The 27,063-nt window shown below is 39.3% G+C and overlaps 1 protein-coding gene across 1 annotated transcript in view; it reads right to left on the reverse strand.

The window, feature by feature from the left end:
• LOC115216696 (endoplasmic reticulum aminopeptidase 1) overlaps positions 1–27,063 on the reverse strand; it is a 1,296,444-nt gene that overhangs the window by 1,032,094 nt on the left and 237,287 nt on the right. The window contains exon 2 of the mRNA XM_029786223.2: positions 48–89. The gene's annotated coding sequence lies outside the window, so the exon portion shown is untranslated. The remainder of the gene's footprint in view (positions 1–47; positions 90–27,063) is intronic.

Here is a 27,063-nt window from a genome sequence, read left to right on the forward strand (position 1 = left end):
ACAAAAACTTCACAAACAGATATATATATATATAGCCAAAAATCCACCTTTATTCTGCTCTGTTAACTGAAACTGAATCTCTGAATAATCTGAAAAAGATATAGTGAGAAAGTGCTTTACACTTTTGGATTACTGATCTGCTATACATGCACATATATACATAGATGTAAAATTATACTAACTATAAAATGATCTACAATATACTAAACATACAATAAAGGACACACATACATGCTCAATACATTCAATGTCTGTGTATGTCCATATAGTTGAGTTTGATGAATGTTTATAGTGGTGTAAATAAATATCAATTTGTTCTGCTTTTTTGTAAGAACAATCTTTTAAGCATTTTTTTTTTTTAGAGTTTCTTTCACATTCAACCAAGTCACCACCAGTGTTTTACTAGCTTTTATACAACTACTGACCCCAGAAGGTTGACCATCGGGAGAATTTGAAATCAGAACCTACTGGAATGAAAATTAAAATTGGCTTGCATTAAGTATTCTATTCCTGAATATATATATACTGCCACAAGTTTTATTTCTAAGATAACATTATTAACATCCTAATCCCTGAAGCTAGCTTCAGATTAACAATTACTAATACAGCTTTAGGATACTTAAGTTCAACATTGTATCTATATTGAGCCAAAATCAAAATCAGATTTCTTGATTAAGCATTTTGTAACTTCTACATGTTCTGATGTAAAATTTATTTCAACTATGGTTCATTATCCACAACGGAAGCTTCATCCCTGAATAAGACGTATTTCCTTTCTCACACCACACCTATTTTTAGCAAGTCTTCATTTTTATTTTATTCCTTCCATTAGGACTTTTCAATATCTTTTTCTGTTCCAAGTTTTAAGCATCATCTACTTTTAAAAATACCTGCGGTATTATAGATGTTATTTAAACTGTACATCTCATGACTAAATTTTTAGCTTGAAGAATCTGAAGAATATGAGCAGAAAAGGATTATCCAAAAGTATTGAAGAATTCTACAATGCCTTGCCAGATATCTCTAAAAAGGAAAATACAAATGAATGAAGACACTCCAGAGTAATCATAACATCAGGTCACTTAATGGGTAGGTGTTATTATTAGAAGGGACAAAGTAGACTGCAATAATGAATTCATAACTATTATAAATGAAGGCAGAAAGAAAAAATGTCCTTTTAATGAAAAACAAAATATATTTCACAGACAGTCAATGTGAGAGGTTTATGACCTAATAAAAAAAAAGCCCCTAAATGGTCTCCTGATCCGCTGGAAATAACAGCTAACTCTTCCTTAAACCACACTCTGCTACCTTGGGGAATAAATGGACACATTGACTAATGAATAATATAGTTATGCATGCACTCCTATATTAAAGAAGAAATAAAACAGGATGATCATAGCTGGAATAACTTTGATGATAAGAGGGCTGCTCTGGTAGGGTTGAAATGGGACTAAACAAAAACAGCAGAAGATTTATGTAATGCCATTATAACTTGGCACACATACACAATATGATATTCATCCTAATCAAGGTTGCACTAATTATCATCAATAAATACTCTACACGTCATTATCAGAGTCATTTTCCAGCTAATATGTAGTCAGTCATGTTGCAATCACAAAATCTTTGTTTGTTCAAAGAGCAAGACTGGAAGCAAATAGAGATTTCAAGAAAAGACAAGAAGATAGATACCATGGAAATGTGGCATTGTATTCAAAAGAAGGAATAGTATAAAAATGAAAGAAGGAAGAATATAAAAATGAAGACTTTCTAAAAACAGGTGTGGTGTGAGAAAGAAATATGTCTTGTTCAGAAATGAAGCTTCCATTGTGGATAAAGAACAACAGTTGAAAGACATTTCAAATGTGGCATTGTATTCAAAAGAAGCAAAATGTCAAGTGGAAGAAATAACTGTAGGTCCACCATTATCACTGGTAATAAAGGTTATAAAGGATTTGTAGCAAATTCAAAACCAGATCACTGGTATAGCCAAGTAAACATCATGACTAAGCCACACAAGTTTCATGTGAATGGCTGATTAGCCAACCAATCAATGTCAAGCAGCCCTAGAAATACATTTTCATTCACCACCAACATCAAACATCACATCTTGATATCTATCACAGCCAGAGCACTGAATTCTGAAATGTTAAATCTGTAGTTTGGTGGACAACACATTTATAATCTAGCAATGCCAAGAGAGTATCCAAGTTGATTAGAATATGAATGAACTCAATATCAATTTCCAGTGAAGGCACATTGCTTCGTGATTGAAGTTCTAGGCTCACAGTCATTGGATTCTTTAGCAAGGCACTTCATTTCATGTTGCTCCAGCACATTCAGTTGAAAATGAGTACCAGAAGAACTTGGGGGGGTTAACCCTGTGATGGACCAGCACACTGTCCACTGGGGGATGGGGCCTTGTGCTTTCAGCTTAAATGCCTTAAAAATGTAGATAAGATCCAGCCTCATGATCCCATAGGCTCAAAGCAGACACCCACATCTATTTCCAAGAGAAGGATGCAATAATCAACCTCTATTCAGTGAAATACTTGTACAACTAACAAAGTCAGATAGTAGTATATGAAGTCTACAGAGCTTTATGTAATGTATAAATCTCATCACCCATTTTATGTTAAAAGAGTAATTGGAACTTGTCTACAATTTGGAGCCAAAACAATCTAGACTAGCATATAAAGAAAGAATTTCCCACTTAAGGAATACATTCCTGAGAAACAAATATGCTGCACATCATATAAAATCTATGTCTACTTTCAAACTTGAGGCAGAACTAGGGTTCCCTGTGATTACCTCACTGCATGATGTAGCTAAATGAAGCTGTCAGTTTTCAGAACATAGAACACTAGGACAGTGACCAGGAGTAATGCAACACCCTGTAAATTCTTCACTACAGTAAAATTATGCATGACGAGCAGAAGTTAAAGATTCTCATTCTGTTTTTTGGTGAAACTAAAAAACAGAATACAGCAAAAAGCCTGTTCTTGTCCCTTCTATCATACTTCAACTTATGCATAAAGTCACCTCCTCTCTACTATACTCCCTCTCAGTTGAGGGCACTCTTTTGTATTGCAAGTTACTTGGCAACCACACTAGTGTTAGTGCCAGGGCAACTATACTCTGTGAAGGGACTGACTTTGGGAAGAGCATCCAGTCATGGAAATTATGCCAAAGCAGACACTGAAGTATAATGCAATCCTCCAGTTCACTGGATCAAATCAAACTGTCCATCCAAGCCAGCATGGAAGACAGTCATTAAATGAGTATCTATTGTGATTTCTTTATTAATATATGTGTTGTGTTGGCAATATGTAGTCCAAGATGAACTCGGGGATTGCTTACCAAGTGTTTGTGGTTGCTTAGTGTATGGAGCAGAAGTTAATGACTGAGGAAAAGTAATTGATGTCATATATGTGTTTGAGTTAGTGTAGCTGTTTAGAATAAAAAGGGAATTTTAGTTACTGTGCATATATGTTACCTGTTTATGTGTTTGCCAAACATTTTATACTGTAAAGAAGACACAGGATGGCCATTAAGAATCAGGCTATAAAAAAAATAAAGCTCAAATGGACAGTAAAATATTAAAATTAGGAATGGCAAAACACAATACAGTGCAAGAAAGAAAAGCATAAAGAGTCATGTAATACACTGTAGCATTGTGTTCCATCCCTTTAGCATCTTCAATCAAATTCTGCCATGATCAGCTTTGCCTGTTATCCTTTAGGGGTCAATAACATTAGTAGCAACCCAATTCCTGAGATGTAGTTAACTACACTCCACTCATAAAGGTTGCAGTCATGTGTCTATGTTAGAAATTATGATTAACATTATAACTATTTCCATTAAAAAATTTTGAACATTTATCTATCTGTTGTACAGGACACTATACATAATGAACACACCCATGCATACATAAAAAAATAATTGAAAATATGTATTACTTAAAAAATAATTTGTTCTTATCATTTTAAAATCATTTGTATTAAAAAATTAGTTGAGATTAAGTTTTGATGTATTTCTATTGACGTTTATTTTCTTATCCCAGACCAGATAACTTGAAAAATATGTGTTTCTTTTCAAAATGTAATTGGTTCTTATCATTAAAGAGACCCAGTCTATGTTAAGTTTTTGTATGATTTTGTGCAAATACGGAGCTATACTAATATTAGTAAACATCAAACACTTTAAAAGATATATTCAGTAACTAATATGTTTCTAATCTATTTGTATTTTAGTCATTTTGTCTTTGTATGAATATGTCTTACAACAAATTTGTCCTTTGGTAATATGCTTTTGACCAATGTGTTTTTGATAAATATCATTCAGATGAACACGCCATATCCTACATTCATTCATTTGTTCTTCATGTCCATTTTTCCCTGCACGAATTATATGAATATATATTACTGAGACATTGTTCTGCAGCTGGATATCCTTCTTCTCACTAACCCTTTGCTGTTTTTCAAGTAAGAGATCTCTTATTCCACAAGTCTTCAGAAGTACAGAGTTTGCAGATAATTTGCTGATAGAGAAATGATAAACTTCACCGCTTGTAGTTCAGTGGTATTTTGTGGGAAGCATGCAAAATGTAAACATTCATTCATGCATGCACACACAGACACACACACAATGGTTCATACATTTCCAGTCATTTTACCAAAGTAAGACATAAAGCATTGGTTGGTCTGAGGCCACAGTAGAAGACACTTACCCAACTTACCTTCTTATGCATACATGTATACACACATGTACATATAATATATAACTGGCACTGCGTCGGTTACGACGACAAGGGTTCCAGTTGATCTGATCAATGGAACAGCCTGCTCGTGAAATTAACATGCAAGTGGCTGAGTACTCCACAGACACATGCACCCTTAACATAGTTCTCAGAGAGATTGAACATGACACAATGTGACATGCATGGCTGGTCTTTTGAATTACCAGTACAGCTCATCTTTGCCAGTTGAGTGAACTGGGGCAATGTGAAATAAAAGTCTTGTTCAAGATCACAATGCATGTCAGAAATCAAGTTTGTGACCTTATGATCATGAACCAAATACCCTAACCACTCAGCCACCTGACTTCATTCGTTCGTACGTACGTACGTGCGTGCGTGCGTGCGTGCGTGCGTGCGTGCGTGCGTGCGTGCGTGCGTGCGTGCATGCATGCATGCATGCATGTGCATGCATGCATGCATGCATGCATGCATGCATGCATGCATGCATGCATACATACATACATACATACATACATACATACATACATACATACATACATACATACATACATACATACATACATACATACATACATACATACATACATACATACATACATACATACATACATACATACATACATTCATTCATTCATTCATTCATTCATTCATCATTCATTCATTCATTCATTCATCATTCATTCATTCATTTTGCAAGCTTTCTGATATGAAATTCTGTGGTGTAAAAGATATTGTACATTTCGAGATGGTCATTTTCGTTTTTTTTTTTGTTTTTTTTTTTCCAAATAACCATACTCCACTCACTGGAGAATGGACTAAACAGGACAGGAGGAAACATGTGGGATGGAGAGTTGTTGAAGAGATCACAGGATGTGTGACGAAAGATTTAAGACAAAAGACACTAAAATAAGAATGATAATTATGCTGATGTGAAGAACGAGTATAGAGTGTTTATGGTTATTTGGAAGAGAAAAAAATGACCATCCTGAAATTTAACAATACATAAATATAAACAGACTGAGTAAATGTTTGGCTTAGCTTCTCATGATACATGAAGTTTCATGGAAAAACAGGTCCAGCTCTTCTCAATGCACACAACTCCAAGTGTTGAGTGTTGCTGTTATATGTTTGTTCACTCACTTTTATAAATGTTTGTGTGTGTGGGGGGGGAGAGAGAGAGAGAGAGATCTATGAGACATATGCATAGCAGTATGATAGATTGTCTTGACAGTGGTACACACAGCTAAACAGCTAACAGACTGGGTCTACATTGTGACACACACACACATATATATACCAGAGTAATCAAATAAATGTGAAACAAGGTGGAAAAATCAGTACTTGAATACCAGAAGTAGTGTAATATGTTTTATTTATAAAGCTACAAAGACGTCACTAAAACTGTTACTCAGAGTTTGACATTCCCGTTTGTTGGACAGATTTGGTTGAGAATGGAACAAAATATGGTTATACGCATAAACATACAATTACGTTGATAGACACACATTTGAAAATGGGTTTGTTTCATTGGTCTCTTCAACTAACAGTTTTTTCAATAACCAGTTATATGAAATTACAATTACTATTTAAAATCATAATATGATTTTAAATCTATCAACGTAATTGTGTAATTGTATATTTATGCATATAACCATATTTTGTTCCATTCTCAACCAAATCTATCCAACAAACAGGAACGGGAAACTCTGAGTAACAGTTTTTGAATTATGTAGTGTGTATATATATATATATTATATATATATATATATATATATATATAATATATAGTGGCCTAATCAATAGTCTATGTTGTAGTGTATATATCAAAGTTTGCTATTAAGAAAGATGCCTTCTATAGGTGCATCACTCTGAATCAACCTGATGCTCTTTATGATTGAGAATATAAGATGTATATAGATAAGTGTGCATGTGGTGTTATCATGAACAAACACACAATATCCCTCTCACAAACACAAACATATAGACTCGCTTGTAATTTTAAACTCAATACTACTGTGTAAAAGATTTTAATATAATAATTACAAGAGAATAAGATTGTGCTTGTGAGAGAGAGAGAGTGTGTGTGTGTGAGTGATAATATACATGAACACACACAATATATATATATATGTATGTATGTATGTATGTATGTATATGAAAGTATGTGTATATATATATATATTTATATATATATATGAAAATATGTATATATATATATATATGAAAGTATGTATATATATATATATATATCCCTAACCTTAACCCTAACCCTAACCCTTCACCCCTACTCCCCTTCCCTTCTTCCCTCTTTCTCCCTCCCTCCTTCCCTCTTCCCTCTGCTCCCTCACTCCCCTTCTCTCTCCCCCTCTCCCTCTTTCCTCCTTCCCCCCTTCCCCTCCTCCCCCTCCTCTTCCCCCTCCTCTTCCCCTCCCCTCCTCTCCCCCCTCTTCTCCCCCTCCTCCCTCTTCTCCTCCTCCCCCTCTTCTCCTCACTACACCACACGACTTTACACATCACATCATATATGATGTGCCATACTAATACATACACCAACTAATACATACTAATACGTACTAATACATACTAATACATACTAATACATACACCAACCCTATACATACACACGTCCAGACCCCTCATACGCACTTATACTCTCTCATACACACACACACACTTATACATACTAATACGTACTAATACATACTAATACATACTAATACATACACCAACCCCATACATACGCCTGTCCAGACCTATCCTAGGGTCATTCAACCCTATTATCAACCCTATTATCTCCCCTTATTTCGGTCTCGCGTCTCATGTTTGATCTTTGACCTCTGGCCGAAATCAGATCGCCATGTTGATTCGCTAGCTTTTGCACGCGTATTTTTTTCTCTCCTTCTTTCTGTGTTTTTTTTCTCTCTGTGTATCTTTCTGTTGAAGAGCGTAGGCTCGAAACGTTAAAGACTTGTTTTATTTATATTTCCTGAGCGCCATACTAATACAATTGTTTGTTTGTTTTCCACCTGCCTTCGTCTTTTGTCTATTTTAATAAAGCTTCCCATTATATATATATATATATATATATATATATATATATATATGTGTGTGTGTGTGTATGTATATATATGTATGTATCTATGTATACACACACACACACACACACACACACACACCACACACATATATATATATATATATAATATATATATATATAATATATATATATATATATATATATATATATATTACTCTGAGTAAACTCATACAGTTGTTGAGTGGTATCCAAGAAACTGGAAGAGATTAGCTGGAAGACCTCCAAGACAATGGAATGATGACAGTCAAACAATTTAGGTCCTAACTGCAGAGGAGGGAACAGCCAAGGAAAGAATGGAAGTGCCTTGTAACCAGTGATGTATAAGGATATTAAGAGCATCTGACAGTCTGATTGAAAATGGAAGAAGGTAAATTATATTTAGTCAGGGACAAACATTCGCATATACTACACAATATGCATGTATGCAAGCATACATACATACATACATACATACATACATACATACATACATATCCTAAATAACTGATACAGAAGCCAGAGTATACTTGTAAGGACATCTCCAACATACAGTTTAAATGCTAAATTTTGAATTTCAAATCTAAACTTTTATTTATAATTTATATATATATACACACACACCAATATATATATATATATATATATTATATATATATATATATATATATATATAATATATATATATATATATATATATAATATATATATATATATATATATATGTATATATGTATGTATGTATATATGTATTTATATATATATATATGTATTATATATATATATGTATATATATATATGTGTATTTATATATATATATGTGTGTGTGTGTGCGTGTGTTTATATATATATATATATATAAGCAATAATTATAATATGCTTATGCAACTGGGCATGAATTTTTGCAGTTTCTTTTGGGGTTTTTCAACCAGCTTCAGTTCACTTTGAGCCAAGCTGGTTGAAAGACCTCGAACGAAGCTGTGCAGAAAATGCCCAGTTGCATATGTAACTTCCCATACTCTGTGCAGTAGAAACACATGTAGGTCATCATAACCATGAAGACATGTATGACATTGTAAAATAAAAGGAAATAAATTTGGGGGATGTACCAGTCTCCATGTTTTTTATCATTATAATTACTGTTAATATACATTCCAGTGAAGTGAACATGGAATTACCCATTGGTAGAATTTACAGTGTGAGTGACAACTCCTAGTAGTCATAGACATTAAGTACTAATCGATGTGGTTAGCCATAACCTGGAACATAAATGAGAGCTATCACAGTATCTGATCGGATTATATATCCCTCTAAACACACACATATCAAGAGAGAGAAATTCAGGAGCAACTCTTTACTAAAGTATGACATAGACATGTTGAAAACATGGCATTAACTCCATAAACACAGTTTAAAAGAATTTCCATTCAATGTTTCATGTTTACTGAATTTATTTTTATTATAATATTGACACTATAAAATAATTCAGAAAAGTGTCTACATTTTAAATGTTCCTCTTTCACAAGATTTCAAGAGTTAGTTTTAAATTTCAAATGTACATTTTTTGTTTCTTTGTTTGAATATATCTTTAAAAAAACATACACAAAATTTAAAACAGTAAAACAACACTAGAAAATGATAAAATTTGTAATAAGATTAGCAATAAAATGTACAAGTTTTTTAGATTAAATAAATATATCATGTATTCATGAGAACTGCTATAAGCAGACCACCACAGCTTGTGATTTCTAACATCAATAACTACACCAATAACTATTGACATTTCTTTACCAAGTAGAATTTGACATCAAATAGTGTCATGCAAATTAAAACCATAACTGTCTCTGAACCTACTGAGTAAACTGACAGCTGCTTTATTGTAACTGCTTGACATGTAATCACAAACTCACTGACCCTATAGTAATTCAAGTCAGCTAACTCATTGGAGCTCTACTAGTTTAGTCTTTTGCCAACTGTCTTAAGCAGCAAATGTGGTCCACTTTTGACTTATCAGAAATAGCTAGGCAGGTGAACAAACTATCTTTCAAACATGTCTCTCCATATTGTACACACAACTAAAACTCAGTCTCTCAAGTAACTCAGAGTTTCACACAAACTGTTCGGTCTATATGCAAGGTCTGGAGAATCTTGCTTACTCCCAAATACTGGTGGCATTTGCCTCAGAAAACAATTCTTGCAAAAGATGCCTTACTATATCATACAGCCCCCGTACCTTTCTACCCCATGAACTATAGCCAGTTCTTCTGGTCTTTACCAACTTTTTAGTGTCCTCTTTTCTTGTCCTCAGCAATGACGGCTCTGTAAGTAGTACACTTGACAATAGTACAGTTAGCACAGATTGCAGCTTTGAGTACTGAATTTTATATCGTATTGCATTGCACTCATCATTAACCAACTAATGAAAGTAACTGAAACCAATTGAATTATTGTACACAACCCAATTCGATTGTCTCTATCCAAATGAACATAGGACTACAAAAAGGAAAAACATAATACAACTGAATTCAATCTTTAGATATTAAGTGAATAATGAATACACAAACTACCACCAGCAACTTTGTGATAAATTCTATTAAATCTACATATACTACCAACCAGAGATACTCACAAATAAACTGCTAGTCCTTAAAAATACAAACTTAGGATGATGTGGTTTTCCAGTGAGAAGGTCTCTTGGATTTTAATAAATAATATAACCGTGTACAAGTGGTTTTTGTCAAAAATATATTAGTCCAAGAGAGATTCTAACACTTTTCACTAGATTACTGTACCTTCTCAAGAAAAATGCTCAGTTAATATCATTGACTATGTTTGCTAAAACATGTGGCATTTCCTAAAACTAGGTGGATATGAAAGAAGAACATGCTCATGTAAAATTCAACCAATCATATCTTCTTATTAGCTGTTAGAATGAATCTTTTGCTTTGCAGAATTTCGAAGCAATGGAGTAGAATATTGAGGAGTTACTTAACCATCCTGGAATTCAATAAGTGTGACTGGCATCTCTGGCAAATAAAGCTAGCTTCTCTAGGTGCAACTTGTTTCTAAAACAAATGCAACCAGCTTCTGCAACAAGCAAAGCTTATAACATTTCTGCTGTTGGAAGATTTGACATATCTGCTGTGCTATATAATCCAATACAATGGTTATGTGAGTCATTCTATTTAGTGAGGCCAGAAGTTTGACAATGAAGGTGAGCTGGACAGTTGAGTAAGGTGATTGGATGCGCAGACAATGGATTCATTATATTCCTGATTCTGTAGAAACTTCCCAGTTAATTTTCTTTAATGCATTTTCATCCTCCTGTTTCAGCTCCTTACAGCAACCCTAAAAGAAGACCATGTTAAAAATCCAGGATGCAGCACTCATTTTTTTTTACCTCTGTTAATAACTGCTACAGTGGTTGTCACATGATGAGTAATAGGGTCCAAAAAGCACATGAATAGGGACAGTCCATGATCAATTCAGAAAGAAAACTACAATTTCATCACTCAAAATTTCTTGCCAGTCAACAAAGGTCCAGGAGTGTCTTCTGTTAGTGGAAAGAATGTATCTACCCAAAACAGTTCGCTGAAATTTGAACCAGTGTGGTCCTCATGGACACATTCCTTGTAGGAAACCTCTCCTCACTACCAGGCATAAATCAAGTAATGTTTCTTTTGCCAAAACCTTTGTGAGTAAGGAGAAGGAGTTTTGGAATAAAATTCTTTTTTCTGACGAGACTAAAATCAACTTGTTTGAATCAGATGATACTAAATGAGTATGGCAACAACCAGGTGAAGATAATAGTAACAACTGCACCATGCCTACCATGAGACACGGAGGTAGAAGTGTTATGCTTTGGGGATGCATGAGTGTGTCTGGTGTGGGGTGACTCACATTTATTGAGAGAACAATGGATTCAAGGTTTTATTGTGACATATTTTAGAAAACAATATTCAAAAGCATCAAGGAACTTGGAAGACATGCCATGTTCCAACATGATAATGACCCTAAACACAATTCAAAGATGATGACTAAGTTTATATCAGATAAAAAAAGTAAAGGTATTGCCTTGGCCTGCCATGTCACCTAATTTCAACCCAATAGAACATCTGTGGGGTGTTTTGAAAAGGAAGGTTGAGGAGAAAAAAACCTCGCAATGTAATACAGTTGAAAGACATCATTCAGATGAATGGTAGATTTCATCGGTTATACGAGGAAATTTAGTCAAATCTATGCCCAGAAGACTTAATGCAGTCATTGAAAGCAAAGGTGGTCACACCAAATATTGAATATAGCAAATAATCCTTTAAGGTAACCATATTTTTGCATCATTTGAAAATTAATATTTCAGTCATATCTTTGAAAATGTTTATTGTTGTGTTCCAAGTTTATGTGTGCATGCATGTTTGATTTCCTTCAATATTATCAAAATAATGGCAATTTTACTGAAATTTTTTAGGGCTGTACATACTTCTGTGGGACACTATATGTGTGTGTCTGAAAGAATAACAACAATTTGGTAAACAAAACCATCTTATGATAATCATTTTGATCCCATTTGTTTCTTTTGCCCAGGTCAAATTTGCCCACATCTCATCATCAGGTGGTCAACTTAGATACCAGACAAAGTAGTAGGGTGGACATTATTGTTGACCAAATTTTTACAGCTACAGTCCAATGACTGAAACCAGTGGAAGAGTGGGTTAGAGACACACACACACACACACACAGAGATCCTGGGAGAGAAGAGCCAGAGGACAGAGAAAGAAAACAAAAAAAAACAAAAACAAAGAAAAATGGCAGAAGATTGGCAAATTGTTTGAAATGCTATACACAGATATAAAGCTTTCATTTCTATTAGCAGCACTTATTCATTATTTGTGATATGAAGAGATAAATAGTGTGTGAGGCTGCAATAAACAACACCACTGCACTGATGTACAGTTTATGAACATGCGGTCCATGCTATGAATAAATCATTCATTTCAAGAGTTGGCACATCCCACCTCGGAAGCTAAGCATCCAGCTGTAAAACATCTGTTCCATCAATATATTATACAGTCTTTCGTAAACGTGAATATATATATATATATATATATATATATATAGAGAGAGAGAGAGAGAGAGAGGAGGGGGAGTGAGAGAGGTGGGAGAAAGAGTCACTGAAAAACGTCAAATAAATGGTAAATGCCTCAAGGCAGAACAAAGATTGAAAACCAGTATATTTGTGAATTGGTGTATCAGAAATATACATATCACATTTTAGAAATGAAATATCAAAGCAAACATATATATATAAGAGAGAGAGAGAGAGAGAGAGAGAGAGAGAGAGAGAGAGAGAGATGTATATATCGTTGTCGATAACACCCAAATGAAGGTGTTTCGTTTCTAGTCACTCTAGTGAATTGAACTTTGGCCAGTAGGAACTTATGTCATCAGATGGTATGTAATGATCATCAGGTATATAAATATACATAAATGCATTCTAGTTTGGTGATGGTAGTGTCGGGACAAATCACGATGGTCAGGCGGTAGTAGATGACGGACGCGATGTACGTGTTCACCACCTATGCCCAACCTTTTAGGGACAGTTTCCTCTCAGCCCATTGCCGGACAAGAGTGACCACCCTACTCGTTATCTCGTTCCAGTTCTTCTCCACTTGGAGGTCCGGACCGAACCAGACCCTGAGCAACTCGACCGGGCCGTCGGTCCAGCGTCCCACGACGGAGGCGCTGGTGGACAGCATGGGCTTGCTTCTCCAGGTGCCTAGTCACAAGCCCACTGACTTTTCCCGGTTGATTTTTGCTCCTGTCACCGCTTCGTAGTTTTTCAGTGTCTCGCTGACCTGCTCGATGTGCTCGTGGCTAGACACTATGATGGTGACGTCGTCCGCGTATGCAGACACGCTCATCCCGCATCCCAGTTCTCACGAGATGCCCCTCAAAGTTGCCAGCTTTCGCAATAATGGCTCGAGAATCAATACGTATAGAAGCGACGAGAGGGTCATCCCTGATGGACCGAACGTGCGATGTTGAAAGGTCTCGATAGATGTCCATTTACGCGAATTACCGAACGGATGCCTCTGTACAAAGCGGCTATCCAGCCGCGGAAGACAGGACCGAAGCCAGCCGCTCTGAGGACTGCCTCTAAGTATCGATGGTCCACCCTATCGAAAGCTTTCGATTGATCCAAATTGATCAGCGCCCCACCCATGCCAGGTTCATCAACGATCCTGTCTATGATGTAGCGCATCAGGTGGAGGTTGTCATGGATGGTCCGGCCCAGCATGGTGCATGTTTGCGCTTTGTCGACCAGTTTCTCAATGACAAGCGCCAACCTCTTGGCTAGCACCTTGGCCAAAATTTTCAAGTCTGCATTAAGCAGAGTGATGGGCCTAAAGTTATCTATTACATTTCCCTTGTTTAGATCTTTCTTCAGCAGTGTTATGGCTCCTCGGCTCACAAAACCAGGAATGCTCCCGTTTTGCTGCCAGTTGCAGTACACTACTGCCAAGACATCTCCAAACAAGTCTGGCATACAATTGTAAAGCTCGTAGGGTAGACCATCCAAACCCGGTGATTTGTCCCTCGAGCATTCTGCCATCGCATCCTGCACTTCCGCTGCCATGATGGCACCTTCGCAGCACCCTGCCTCTCTTGTCGAGAGTCGTGGTAGGCTGTGTAGGTAGGCACTGAAGTCCACCCTATGTTCTTGCCTGCCACTCATCCTGAACAGTCGGGCAAAATGCTGTTGAAAGGCCTCACACATTTTACTTGGCTTGAGCAATTCGTGCCCCTGTTCATCTATCAGAGACCGAATGGTGGCTTTGTTGCCCTGTTGCGCCTCTGCCGCCCGGGCCTCTCTCGCGGCTCCAACACCTTCGTTCCTTAGAGCATGCATCCTAGCTCTGACAGCACACCCTTCGTGTTTGGCGTTGAAGTGTTGGTTGAGGGCCAACCTCGCCGCCAAAACGTTGGATGCGATGCCGCTTCTAATTGCCTCTTCTAGCTTCTTAACTAGCTCACCCTCTACTCTATTTCTATCTATGGCTAGTGCTTTGCTGTACCTAATCGCTTCTGCTTTTACTGCTCTCTTGAGGGCAAACCACCATTTGTTGTTGATGATGGCTCCCGTTAAAGCCCTCTTTACTAGTGTGCTAATCCGGTCTCTGAAAACCTGTCTTGATGGGAAAGACGCGTTTAGTTTCCAGGATCCGGGACCCTGCCTAAGTGTCTTACCTAAGTCTAGCGTACATGTCACAAGTTTGTGATCCATGTAGCTGACTATGTGGAATTGTGGATATCCTATGCTATCTCTATCTACTGTCCTACACAGTATCCTATCTAGATACGATCTCGACAACCCGATGCAGTTGTAGACAGAAACTAAAAGAAGCCTGTCATATACATGTGTGTGTGTGTGTATCTTTGTGTCAGTGTTTCCCCCCCCCCCATTGCTTGACAACCGACGTTGGTGTGTTTATGCCCTTGTAACTTAGTGGTTCAGCAAAAGAGACCAATAGAATAAGTACTAGGCTTACAAAGAATAAGTCCTGGGGTCTTAAAAAAACCCAATAAGGTTGTGCTCCAGCATGGTCACTGTCAAATGACTGAAACAGGTAAGAGAATAAGAGAATATATACACAATCGTCGTCGTTTAATGTCTACTTTTCTCTGCTTGCATGACTCAGATGGAATTTGTTGAGGCAGATTTTCTATGACTAGAAATTAACAGTAACTTTTGTATGATGATGATGCTTATTTACAATCATCATATGATGTCAAGACAAGGGTACACACAAACACATATATTACATACAATAGGTTTCATTCAGTTTCCACTGACCAAATCTATTCACAAGTCATCGGTCAACCTAGGACTATAGTAGAAGACACTTGCTCAATGTGTCATGTAGTGGTACTAAAACCAAGACCATATGGTCAGGAGGTAAGTTTCTCAATTACATAGCCATGCTTGCATCTATATATAATATATAATATAAAATATAAGTATGTGTATCTGTGTGAGTATGTTCATATTTTGCAGTCCACAGTGACAACAATAAGTGAGATTGATTTTTTTCTAAATGGATATTGCAGGCTGCTGCAATATATGCAGCTTCTCACAGAGATTAAAGCCCTATCAAGGATTCCCCATGTCATGTTACAGTAGTTGTTTCCTAGGTCCCCGGTGAACCTGAGACAAAATGATAAAGTTTTCCCTGTTCCTATACTTAAAGGAGGGCATGTGCTGTGTAAATTTTCCCTTGAAATTATCATAGTTCTTATGACCATATAGTATCTAGGGAAGCAATATCTCCCAGTAAGCAGTAGGTAGAATTTTGAAAACTCTAGATTGCAGTGTGGGAGGAAATCTGCGTCGGTGCAGGTTTGATTGAGTTGCAGCATGCAATTTAGGAAGTGATATTTTCTATGCATAAGTTACTAAGCTTGAAGGGGAGGAATTAAAGAGGCTATGATGTCTTGGGTGTGGTGTGGTGATGAAGGAGTGTGACGGGACGGGCGGGAGCGGAAGTGATGCTTACAGGTCTTGCAGGGTGCATGCGCCGGGGGAAGCGGAAGCGACAGACTCAACGCACGTGCGGCATCGACCGGCTGCGACAGACCCCAGCAAGGCACCGAGACAACAACACGTGAGCAAGTTGGCTGAAGGCCATCCGACTTCATCCCCTGTCAGGTAAGACCTTATTGCACTTCTGTTTCCTATTTCCTTGTTTCCGTTGTGCTCCTTTCATCAACCACAAGCTATTTCGGCATTTAGTCAGCGTTCACATTTTTTTCAACACGATGTCGGCAAAAATTAGGATCGCCAGTGACGTCGTCAGACCTTTTAACGGCAAAGGCGATGTAGTGGCCTGGATTCAGAAAATCAGGCTGGTGGCGAGACTGCAGGGCATAAGCGACGTGGCGAGTCTTATGGCCCTGTATTTGGAAGGAAGTGCGTTGTCGCTCTACCTAGAAATGGACGAAAAAGAACGGCTCTGCGATGGGAATATAGAGCGGCGCTTGTGTGACGCATACACGGAATGCGAGTACACAGCTTTCGCTAAGCTGGGTGCAATCAGGTGGACGGGAGGCCAGGTGGATGATTTTGCAGCAGAAGCTAGAAGGCTAGCGACTCTGGCCGGGTTTGCCGGAGAAGGACTGGAGAGAGCAGCCCGACTGGCATTCGTAAATGGCTTCCCCGATGACGTAGGGATTCACCTACAACTGCCCGGGGTCAAAAAGATGCCATTGAGCGAGCTTGTAACTCATGCTCGTGGGTTGACAAGACACTCGGGGCGGAAGGGGATAGCGATGGCGGTGACGGAGGCGCGTAAAGACGGACGACGTCCCGAGAAAGAGGTACGGAAGCCCACCGTGCAACGAGAGCGGCCGTTCTCAGGACGATGTTTTAAATGCCAGGGACCGCACATGGCGCGGGACTGTACGCAGCTGGGGCCAGTTTGCTATCGATGCAGGCAGACAGGGCACATTGCCCGTGATTGCGGCCAGGGAAACGACCGCGGGGAAGTTGCTGCCTCTCGAACTTTCCCCTCAAACGAGTAGAGGCGCTATTGGAGACACTGCCAGTGATTGACGTGGAGGCCGAGGGGGAGACGTTCAAGGCCCTTGTGATACGGGCTGTACGACCACCCTGGTGACTTCGAGGGTGACGAAGGAATGGAACGGGGTGTGTAGTGTCCGGGCGGTCGACGGCAGCGAAATCCGTTGCAGAGGCAGCAGCACGGTAGAGATAGTGGTGCGCGGCGCGACGCTAAGGCTACAGGCAATTGTGGCCGAACGCGTGATAAATGGAGTTGATGTGGTGATGGGGATGGACGCCATCAACTGCCTCGGTGGCGTCAGCGTTGTGGGAAATAAGGTCACGTTCGGAAGCGTGGGGGCGTCGTGCACTGCGAGTCAGGATCACCAGAGGGAGCAGAGCCCTGCGAGGGACGGCGCCGCTTACACCATCGAGGACAAGGACTTTCAGGCGGCGTTCGATGGTCAGCGGTGGACGATAGAGTGGAAATGGAAGGACGAGCCCCCGACACTGGAGAACAGGGTGAGCTGTTACCAGCATACTCTGAAAGGCCACGCCAGGGTTGAGTTTGAAGACGAGGTGGAGAGGTGGATCGAGGAAGGGATCCTTGTCCCTTGGAAGGAGGAGGTAGCGGGCGGAGTGCTACCCCTGATGGCGGTGGTGCAGCCTACGAAGGGAAAAGTCAGACCGGTGCTGGACTTCAGGGAGTTAAACCAGCACATATCGTGTCACACGGGAGGTGAGGTGACAGACGTTTGTGGTGAGGCATTACGCAAGTGGAGACAGTCGACTGAGGCAGCGACGATTGTCGACTTGAGATCGGCATACTTGCAGCTCCATGTGAGCGACAAACTATAGCGATATCAGCTGGTGCGGTACAAGGGCCGGACGTACTGTCTAACCAGGCTGGGTTTCGGGCTGAATTCTGCTCCGAAGATCATGTCGGCAGTGCTTAGGTCCGTCCTAGGGAAAGACGGCAAGATTAGAAAGGCCACCAGCTCCTACATTGACGACATTTTGGTGGATGAAACTGTAGTGGCAGCCGACGAGGTAGTGAGACATCTGGAGAAGTTCGGACTGATTGCTAAGCCGCCGGAGTCGATTGAAGGGGGAGCCGCGCTGAGGCTGAAGCTGCGAAGAGATAGATCAGGTGAATTGGTGTTCCGGAGAGGAAATGAAATCCCAGAGCTGAGTTCCAGCGTCAGCAGGAGAGAGCTGTTCTCGGTGTGTGGGAAGTTGGTCGGTCACTACCCGATCGCTGGATGGCTGCGCACGGCGTGTAGTTACACCAAGAGACAAGCAGAAGGAGAGAGGTGGGGCGACAAGGTGGGAGAAGGGACGGTGGCGATGATGCAGGAGATCCTAGAGAGGACAAGAGCGGAAGACCCGGTCAGGGGAAACTGGTACGTGCCCAGGACGAAATGCGGGACTGTCTGGTGTGATGCTAGCAGTATAGCGATAGGGGTGGTGTTGGCAATCGAAGGCACTGCGGTGGAGGACGCGTCCTGGCTTCGGAAAGCAGATGATTTCAACCACATCAATGTCGCCGAACTAGACGCGCTGCTGAAAGGGGTGAACTTGGCCTTGAAATGGGGGCTGCGCACGATTGAAATGCGGACGGATTCGGCCACTGTGCTTGGCTGGGTAGGATCAGTGATCACCGGTGACAGGAGAGTGCGGACGAAAGGTGACAGGAGAGTGCGGACGAAAGGTGCTGCGGAGATGTTAGTGAAGCGCCGTCTAGGAGTTCTAGGTGAACTGATCGCCGAATTCGGACTCAAGCTGAACGTGGTCTTCGTGCCTTCGGAGAAAAACAAGGCGGACGTACTGACCAGGGTGAAAAGGGCGTGGTTGGAAGAACCGGAGGAGGCGCGGAGAGGGATAGCTGCGGCGTGTCGGTTGGATGACTCCGAGCTGAAGAAATTGCACGCTATGCATCACCTGAGTGTGGACAGGACCCTGTATCTGGCAAAAAAGATTGATGCTGACGTGACCAGGAGAAGCGTCCGGAAGGTGGTCGGGAGCTGCGACAGGTGTCAGTCCATCGACCCTGCTCCGTGTGGGCACGAACAGGGAAGCCTTTCCGTGGAGCAGAACTGGAAAAGGCTAGCTGTGGATGTGACACACTACCGTCAGCGAACGTACCTCTCCATGGTCGACTGTGGGCCGGGCCGGCTGGCCATTTGGAGGGAGTTGAGATCGGGCATTGCTGACGAGATCGTGCAGATCCTGAACGGGATATTTTTAGAGAGAGGTCCCATGGAAGAACTACTGATGGACAACGGGGCGGCATTTCGTTCGGAAGCATTGAGGGTTATGCTTGATCGGTGGAACGTGCGACGCTTGTTCAGAGCAGCGTATAGGCCGGGCGGTAACGGGATCGTGGAGAGGCACCATCGGACAGTCAAGGCCATAGCGGAAAGAGGGCACATTTCGCCGCTTGAAGCAGGTTTTTGGTACAACTTGTCTCCCCGATCCGGACAGGCTGAGGAATCGGTGCCACACAGAGCAATATTCAGGTACGAGTGGAGGCATCCGTGTACTAAATCAATGCAACCCGGGGCAGAGGAAGAGCACGCCTTCGTGTGGGTCGGGGAGGAAGTCTGGGTAAAACCCCCAAACGCACGGTGTACATCGCAATGGGGAAAGGGGACAATAACCTCCGTAAGTTCGAAGAATAACATCTCCATCGATGGTATGCCACGCCACGTTTTGAACATACGGAGGATTGTCCATGCCCCAGAGGATGGGACAAGCAACAGTGGGCAGGACGAAAACAACCGACAGGATGACGAGGTCGACAGCAACACACCAGAAACAAGTCCTAGGGTCGCGCTGCGACCACAGAGGGAGCGGCACCCTCCTCCCTGGCTGGCTGATTATGAAACCAGTTTTGGGTGCGGGAGCGAGTGAGGAAGCCGGTTCAGTGATTTATAGATCAGGGGGGCGTGTGGTGTGGTGATGAAGGAGTGTGACGGGACGGGCGGGAGCGGAAGTGATGCTTACAGGTCTTGCAGGGCGCATGCGCCGGGGGAAGCGGAAACGACAGACTCAACGCACGTGCGGCATCGACCGGCTGCGACAGACCCCAGCAAGGCACCGAGACGACAACACGCGAGCAAGTTGGCTGAAGGCCATCCGACTTCATCCCCTGTCAGGTAAGACCTTATTGCACTTCTGTTTCCTATTTCCTTGTTTCCGTTGTGCTCCTTTCATCAACCACATTGGGAAATACTATTATTAAGCTCTTGGCTGTTTTAGTGTAAATATTCAGATTAAATGAAGGATTAAACAAGAGTACTTTTCTAATTCTTTTGGTTTAGGTGTGGATTGAGGGAACTCCAGGTACAGTACTTTATCCCTAAAGTCATTTTTTGCCTGTTATAATGAGGAAGCCCTGTTTTAGGTTTTGCTGGCCACTGATAGAGTGAAGATTATTTTATTGATACCTGTGATTAGGTTTCAAATTACACATGGGGGTGTTATAAATTTTCCTTATTGAGCTTTGTGTAGAACTTGCCTGTTTCTAGATCTAGTGTTATGTTCAGGAAGTCAACCATTCTTAAAATGGTGTAACAGTTTTAATCAAGTTGAATTCTTGGAAACATTTATGAGATTTTTTCTCTGGACTTATCTGTGGTATGGTCATTCATATGATGAGATATTACCAAGCCAAAATGTGAAGGAGTAAACATTTTTAGAGTAGCCAGTTTTAATATTGTCACAAGGCCAGTAACTTTATCTTCATCATAGCTCTCCATGGGCACATTAGATAGAAATCCTCATAAAACAGGAATGACTTCTGATCATTCATAATGATATCAGGAATGCCAATTCTGATAAATTGTCTACCAAAGTCTAGGTCTTTCTTGAGGAAGAATTTTGATACTGAAGGGTATCAAACTAGGCATATCAAACAAGGTGAATTTGCATTCTGCTTAGTTCCTGATGTAGCAAAATCAGTTTATTAGAATGGTGCTTCAATCTCATTGCATCATCTGTAGTTTTACCAATAACAAAGTTGTTGGCATCAAGAATCTACTTATTTACAGTGCTTATCTCACTCTTGAGCAAGTTCATTAACCTGTATTTAGGATTGGAAAGGAAGTTGGGTTACCTTAAGAAGCATTTATACATTATGCACATATATGGATACATACACAACACATATTTATATACAGAAATATATATTATAAGCATATATAAATATATACACACATAAATATGCGTGTGCATACACACACACACACATAGTACTAATAAGCATAGAAAACATAGTTGATAGTTTAGCTTTCTAAAGAATACATGTTTCTATAAAAACACAGTCATTATTATGCAAAGTAATTAGCTACATTAGCAGTTAAAAATACAAAGCTTGATGGGATGCTTATGCTAATATATATTCCAGTTATGCAAATTACATTCAACATCATTGGTACAGCAGAACGAATACTGAGAGGATGCTGTTGACAGAAGATAAATAGAAGATAAATAGGCGTACAGTGGAGGCCATACCCACTGCATACATATTCAGGTAGGCACACAAATACACACTCAATCACACATGCATGTACACAATAGAATTAAAAGGAAGGAAGAAGAGATAACCTCCCAGGAGTTGTAGACTCAGTGATAACAGTAACAACAATTCTAATAGCAATAATAGCAGCTACTGTACAAACAGTCAGTGGCACATATCAGAAAGTGAACGGAGACAATAGGTTGATGTCTCAGACAGTTTAATGGCATCAGTTTAGAAAGTCTTCCTCTTAGACAGTCAAGGCCTGGGGTAGTAAGTTTGCAAATATGTTGTAAACTGCATCTCCCTACATGTCCATACTCATGTGTCAACAAATGTTCACATGTACAAACATACATACATATAAAATCATCTACACATATGTGCACGTGTGTGTGTGTGTGTGTGTGTGTGTGTGTGTGTGTCTGTCTGTCTGTCTGTTTGTTTGTGTGTGTAGACATACACCCGTACAAAAATATTCACCGTATTAACATATCATATTGTGATGAAACATCTCCTGTTGTATTCATTTATCTGCACACACTTGCCACTTATGCTCTGTATGAGCATAATTGTTATTTCTTTTCTCATATGTAATGATATATAATCCAAGTTTTTAAAATTTTCTTTTATACAGGTCAATGAATCTCTGCAACTTTTTAGGCATACTACATTCATGTTGTATGATAATACATAGTATTTCACAGAAAGATTGAGTATTACATGTACCCAATATCATTGCTTATATATATATATATATATATTATCAATCAATGTTTGGTCTGGTTAGTTATCCATTCCATGTACAACATTGTTCATAACAATATTCCACAAAATGTTTTTGATACAAGCAAACAAAAGTATATACTCAAATATATACCTCAGCTTGCCATATATCAACATATAGATGAGGAAGGGTTAGTATAGAGATATAGCTACAAGACTGTTCATGTAGAGTGTGTTACTAACCAGTACCAAGTGCCGTTATCCCAAAAGGATAATATAGTTCTTGCTGAATATAAATACTGGACAGTTATGTTACAGTCAAGGAGTTAAGGTGGTTTTCAACTTAATAATTTTAGTATGTTTGACTTGTTTGGTGTTACATTTATTGAGAAGATGTCTATTGTTGGCAAATATTGTCTCCAACCTATCTTTAGAAAATAGTTCATATGGACGCCATCCTGCACCCTGGTACAGCAAGACACATCCTACCACTGGCCATTTCAATTTATAGTTGATCTTATCAGTTAAATAACAAATATATTTTGTGAGATTGGGAACCTAAGTCTAAGGCTGGAGAGACAGTGCTTATGCATAAATGTGTTACTTCAGGGGCTGACCATAGTACCTATGTAATATTTGCTACTGTTCTGTGTAACCACCTCACATTTATAGACAATGTTTGTATGTATGCAGTGCCTCCCTAGAGGGCAGTCAGCAGGATTTCTGAAGTTACATCTCAGAGATGGCCAATCTAAGGTGTTGATAGGTCTTTTTGTCACCCTATGTGTTGTAGAGATTGGTGGGATGCTAGTCCAGTTGGTGTAATCTTGAGCATCTGGCACTCTGCTTGTGTTAGTGATATTCCTGATACATCTCCCATTCTTTTCGTACTTCCTGCAGTTGTGTGTCCCATTGGAGTATGCACTCTAGTGAGTGTAGTTATTGTTGAGGTTTACTTTTGGAGTCTCCCTAGAGTCACCCACATCAGCGCTAGTGTGATCTGGCTTTTATACTACTGATCCTAGAAGGTTAGTAACAGAAGAATTTGAACTCAGAACTTATGGAAACCTCTCCAGTTAATTTTTTCCTAGTCCTTCACGCATAAACAGAATAATAACCAGACATCATCATTGAAGATTTCATTGAAGATTGCACACAAATTTCAAAGATTGTATGATGGTGACATTTGTCTACAATTAGCATGTGCTTTCACAAGATATAAACACACACATACATACACACATAAACATCTGTATACACAGCAGGTTTCTTTTACTCTTTGTCTACCAAATCTACTCACAAGTCCTTGCTAAACCTGAGGTTATAGAAATACTTGCCTGTACAACAGGACTGAACACAAAATTACATGGCTATGAATCAAATTCCTCAACTACACAGCCATGCCTGCACCTATATATAAATTAATATTCGTGTGTGTATGTTTTCCCTACCTGCTTGGGATTCTCTTTATCAAAACATTTAACACTCACTATTCTTCATTTCTACTCCAAGGACTGCAGATCTGATTTTGCCAATACCCAATGCAACTCAAGCATTGTCTAATGAAGATAAAAGTGTGAAAATTAAAGCCAACATTATTAATTACCCATTTGATTTCTGAGAGTGTTTAGTAAGGATAAAGGAAACACATGGTTCTGAATTCCATTCTTTCAATTCTAAGGCATCTCCCTTAAGAGTAGTTGTTCCTAAGAAGAAAGCCTGTCAGATATAATCACCTAAAGATCAGGTGCTTCATATTATACATCTTACTGCTCAATACACTTTTACAGATTAAGTCTACTAAGCTGTATTCATATTCATGTTAGTGTTAAAGTGATTATAATTTTTTGGATAATTAGCCTTGTCTTTGGAGATTAAACATTTTCTTAATGTTTACATCAATTTTATACTTTGATCGGTTTGACCTATAAATGCAATCAAATGATTTACTCCTGTATATATGTACTTTAATGCTAGTAATGTCAGCATTCATTGTTACTGAAGCATTAATGTACAACATACATAGCCAGGAAAATGACACATGATTGATTATCAGGGAACAAACTAATCAAAATTGAATGAAAATTTAAAAGCACAGAAAATATTTTATCTGTGATGAAATTAATATAGATTAAAAGTTATAATCTTATACTTCATCTCAGACATGAAGACAGTTTAGTTGCGGGTGCTGATTACCATCAACTTATACTAAAATAAACAAAACTTTGATCAAAGATATTCCAGCTTTGGCCATCCTGTCTTGTTTGCTTATATATATCTAGGCCTATACTGGTCCAATTTGTCCCTCATATTTTAAGATGATAGAGTAAGATTTGAGGGAATTTAGCAGCCCCTTTTAGCAAGTTGAAGCTAATATCATATTAATGTAAGGAATGGATGGAATAACTGATATAAATGAGTTAACAAGCTCTCCACATCCAATAATACAAGAGAATCTGAGAGTATATTTACAGCTCTTGATGTTTGTGAGTCTCAATCCAGTTTTGTATTATGCATAAAGTATTCTAAGCCTTCTCAGATTTTACTGTCTGGTATTTAATTCCAATTTGGTGGTTGGGAGTAGTTTGAGATAAATTTTCTTTCTCAATTTCTACAATTTCAAGTTACACAATTTCAAGTAATGCTCATGTAAGGGATCAGTAGGGTGATCTGAGCCCAAATATTGCTTGCAGTAAATTTGAACAGAAGGCATTGTAGCTTACATCATCATCGTTTAGCATCCGCTTTCCATGCTAGCATGGGTTGGACGGTTCAACTGGGGTCTGGGAAGCCAGAAGGCTGCACCAGGCCCAGTCTGATCTGGCAATGTTTCTATGGCTGGATGCCCTTCCTTAATGCCAACCACTCCATGAGTGTAGTGAGTGCTTTTTACATGCCACCAGCACAGGTGCCAGACGAGTCTGGCAAACGGCTACGATCGGATGGTGCTTTTTATGTGCCACCAGCACGGGAGCCAGGCGAGGCTGGCAATGGCCATGAATGGATGGTGCTTTTTACATGCCACTGGCACGAGGCCAGTCGGGGAGGCACTGGCAATGGCCACGTTCGGATGGTTCTCTTATGTGCCACCGAAATATATTTTCCCCACTCATCCATATAATTTCTTCCTTTATATATTGGTCAGGGGAAAGGAAAACAGTACTTGTAACCTTTACATATAAGTTAATCAAAAGAGACTGGAACAGTGTCTGTAACGTTCATATATAAATTAATCAGAAGTGATATGAGTTGTATCACTTAACTTTATGCATGACTTAATCGGAGGAGACAGGGCTAGTAACCATTGTCGTTATATATAAGTTAACCAAAGAAGAGAGTGGTAATATTTGCTACCTTCACAGTTCCTTACAGATTGGTATGATTGATGCGGTTATCCAAAATTGAGTATCAGCAAAAACCAAGCAGAAAGGGAACCAGGGGTCTGGTCTGAGTATTTGCAGTAGAGTGAGCTCTTATAAAGACCCAAGGACCTAGTGGTAATGGGGTTGTAGTTAAACTCCAGGGTAACCATCTTAGAGTAGACTTACGATTATCAGTGTCCCCCCTTTTTTTTTGTTCTGCTAGTATTACGCCTCAAGTCTTAAGCTTCCATTTTTTCTCAAGACTGTAGAATTTGATTTAAAACATATTTCTTACAGGTCAAATAGCTGCTTTCTTTACTGGGTAGGGTTTTATTTAATGACCATCACACATTCTCAACCAAGCAGGGATGGTTAGTGTAAACAGTAGAGGAACATACATTTCTGGCAAAAAATTATGCATTAATTGTTGGTGGTTTAAGACGAAATATTTCCATTGAAACTTATGATGACTTCTTAGCTTAAATATCAATTTATTTATTAAATGAAAGATTTGTAAAGATTAGAAATAATCATTCTTTGATTGACCAAAAGGAAGAGTTATGTTTATTATTATACCTATCATTGCAAGAATCAACTCTAAAGTATTTTATTGTTCAAGAGGCAACATTTTTCATATACATTCTTTATACCTTTCTACTTCAGATGACCATCTATCCAAGAGTTTGTAGAGTTATCTAAATGAGAAATATTACATTTCTTTAGGTGACCTTAAAGCTGACATTTGTACCTTTCTTTGCTTCAAAACCACCTGGATTCTATAAACAGGGCAATGGAAAGCTTTTGGGCAATTTCCAAATTCCCATTCATAGCAAGGAAAAATATATTGACTCAAAAATGTCAATTGTGTATTTAATTTTTTCTGCCCTTTTAAACTAGAAGTAAGACCAGTAGACAAACATCTACAAGGACATACATATACATACACAATTACACAGACATACATACATAACCATTATTTGTCGCTTCAGTTCACAATACAAGCTGGCATTTTTTATAATCAACTTTCTACACTGAACTTTCATTGAAAGTAACACAATCTGTTTAAAA

Source organism: Octopus sinensis, linkage group LG10 (assembly GCF_006345805.1).
Source record: "Octopus sinensis linkage group LG10, ASM634580v1, whole genome shotgun sequence".
NCBI classification, from domain to species: Eukaryota; Metazoa; Mollusca; class Cephalopoda; order Octopoda; family Octopodidae; genus Octopus; species Octopus sinensis.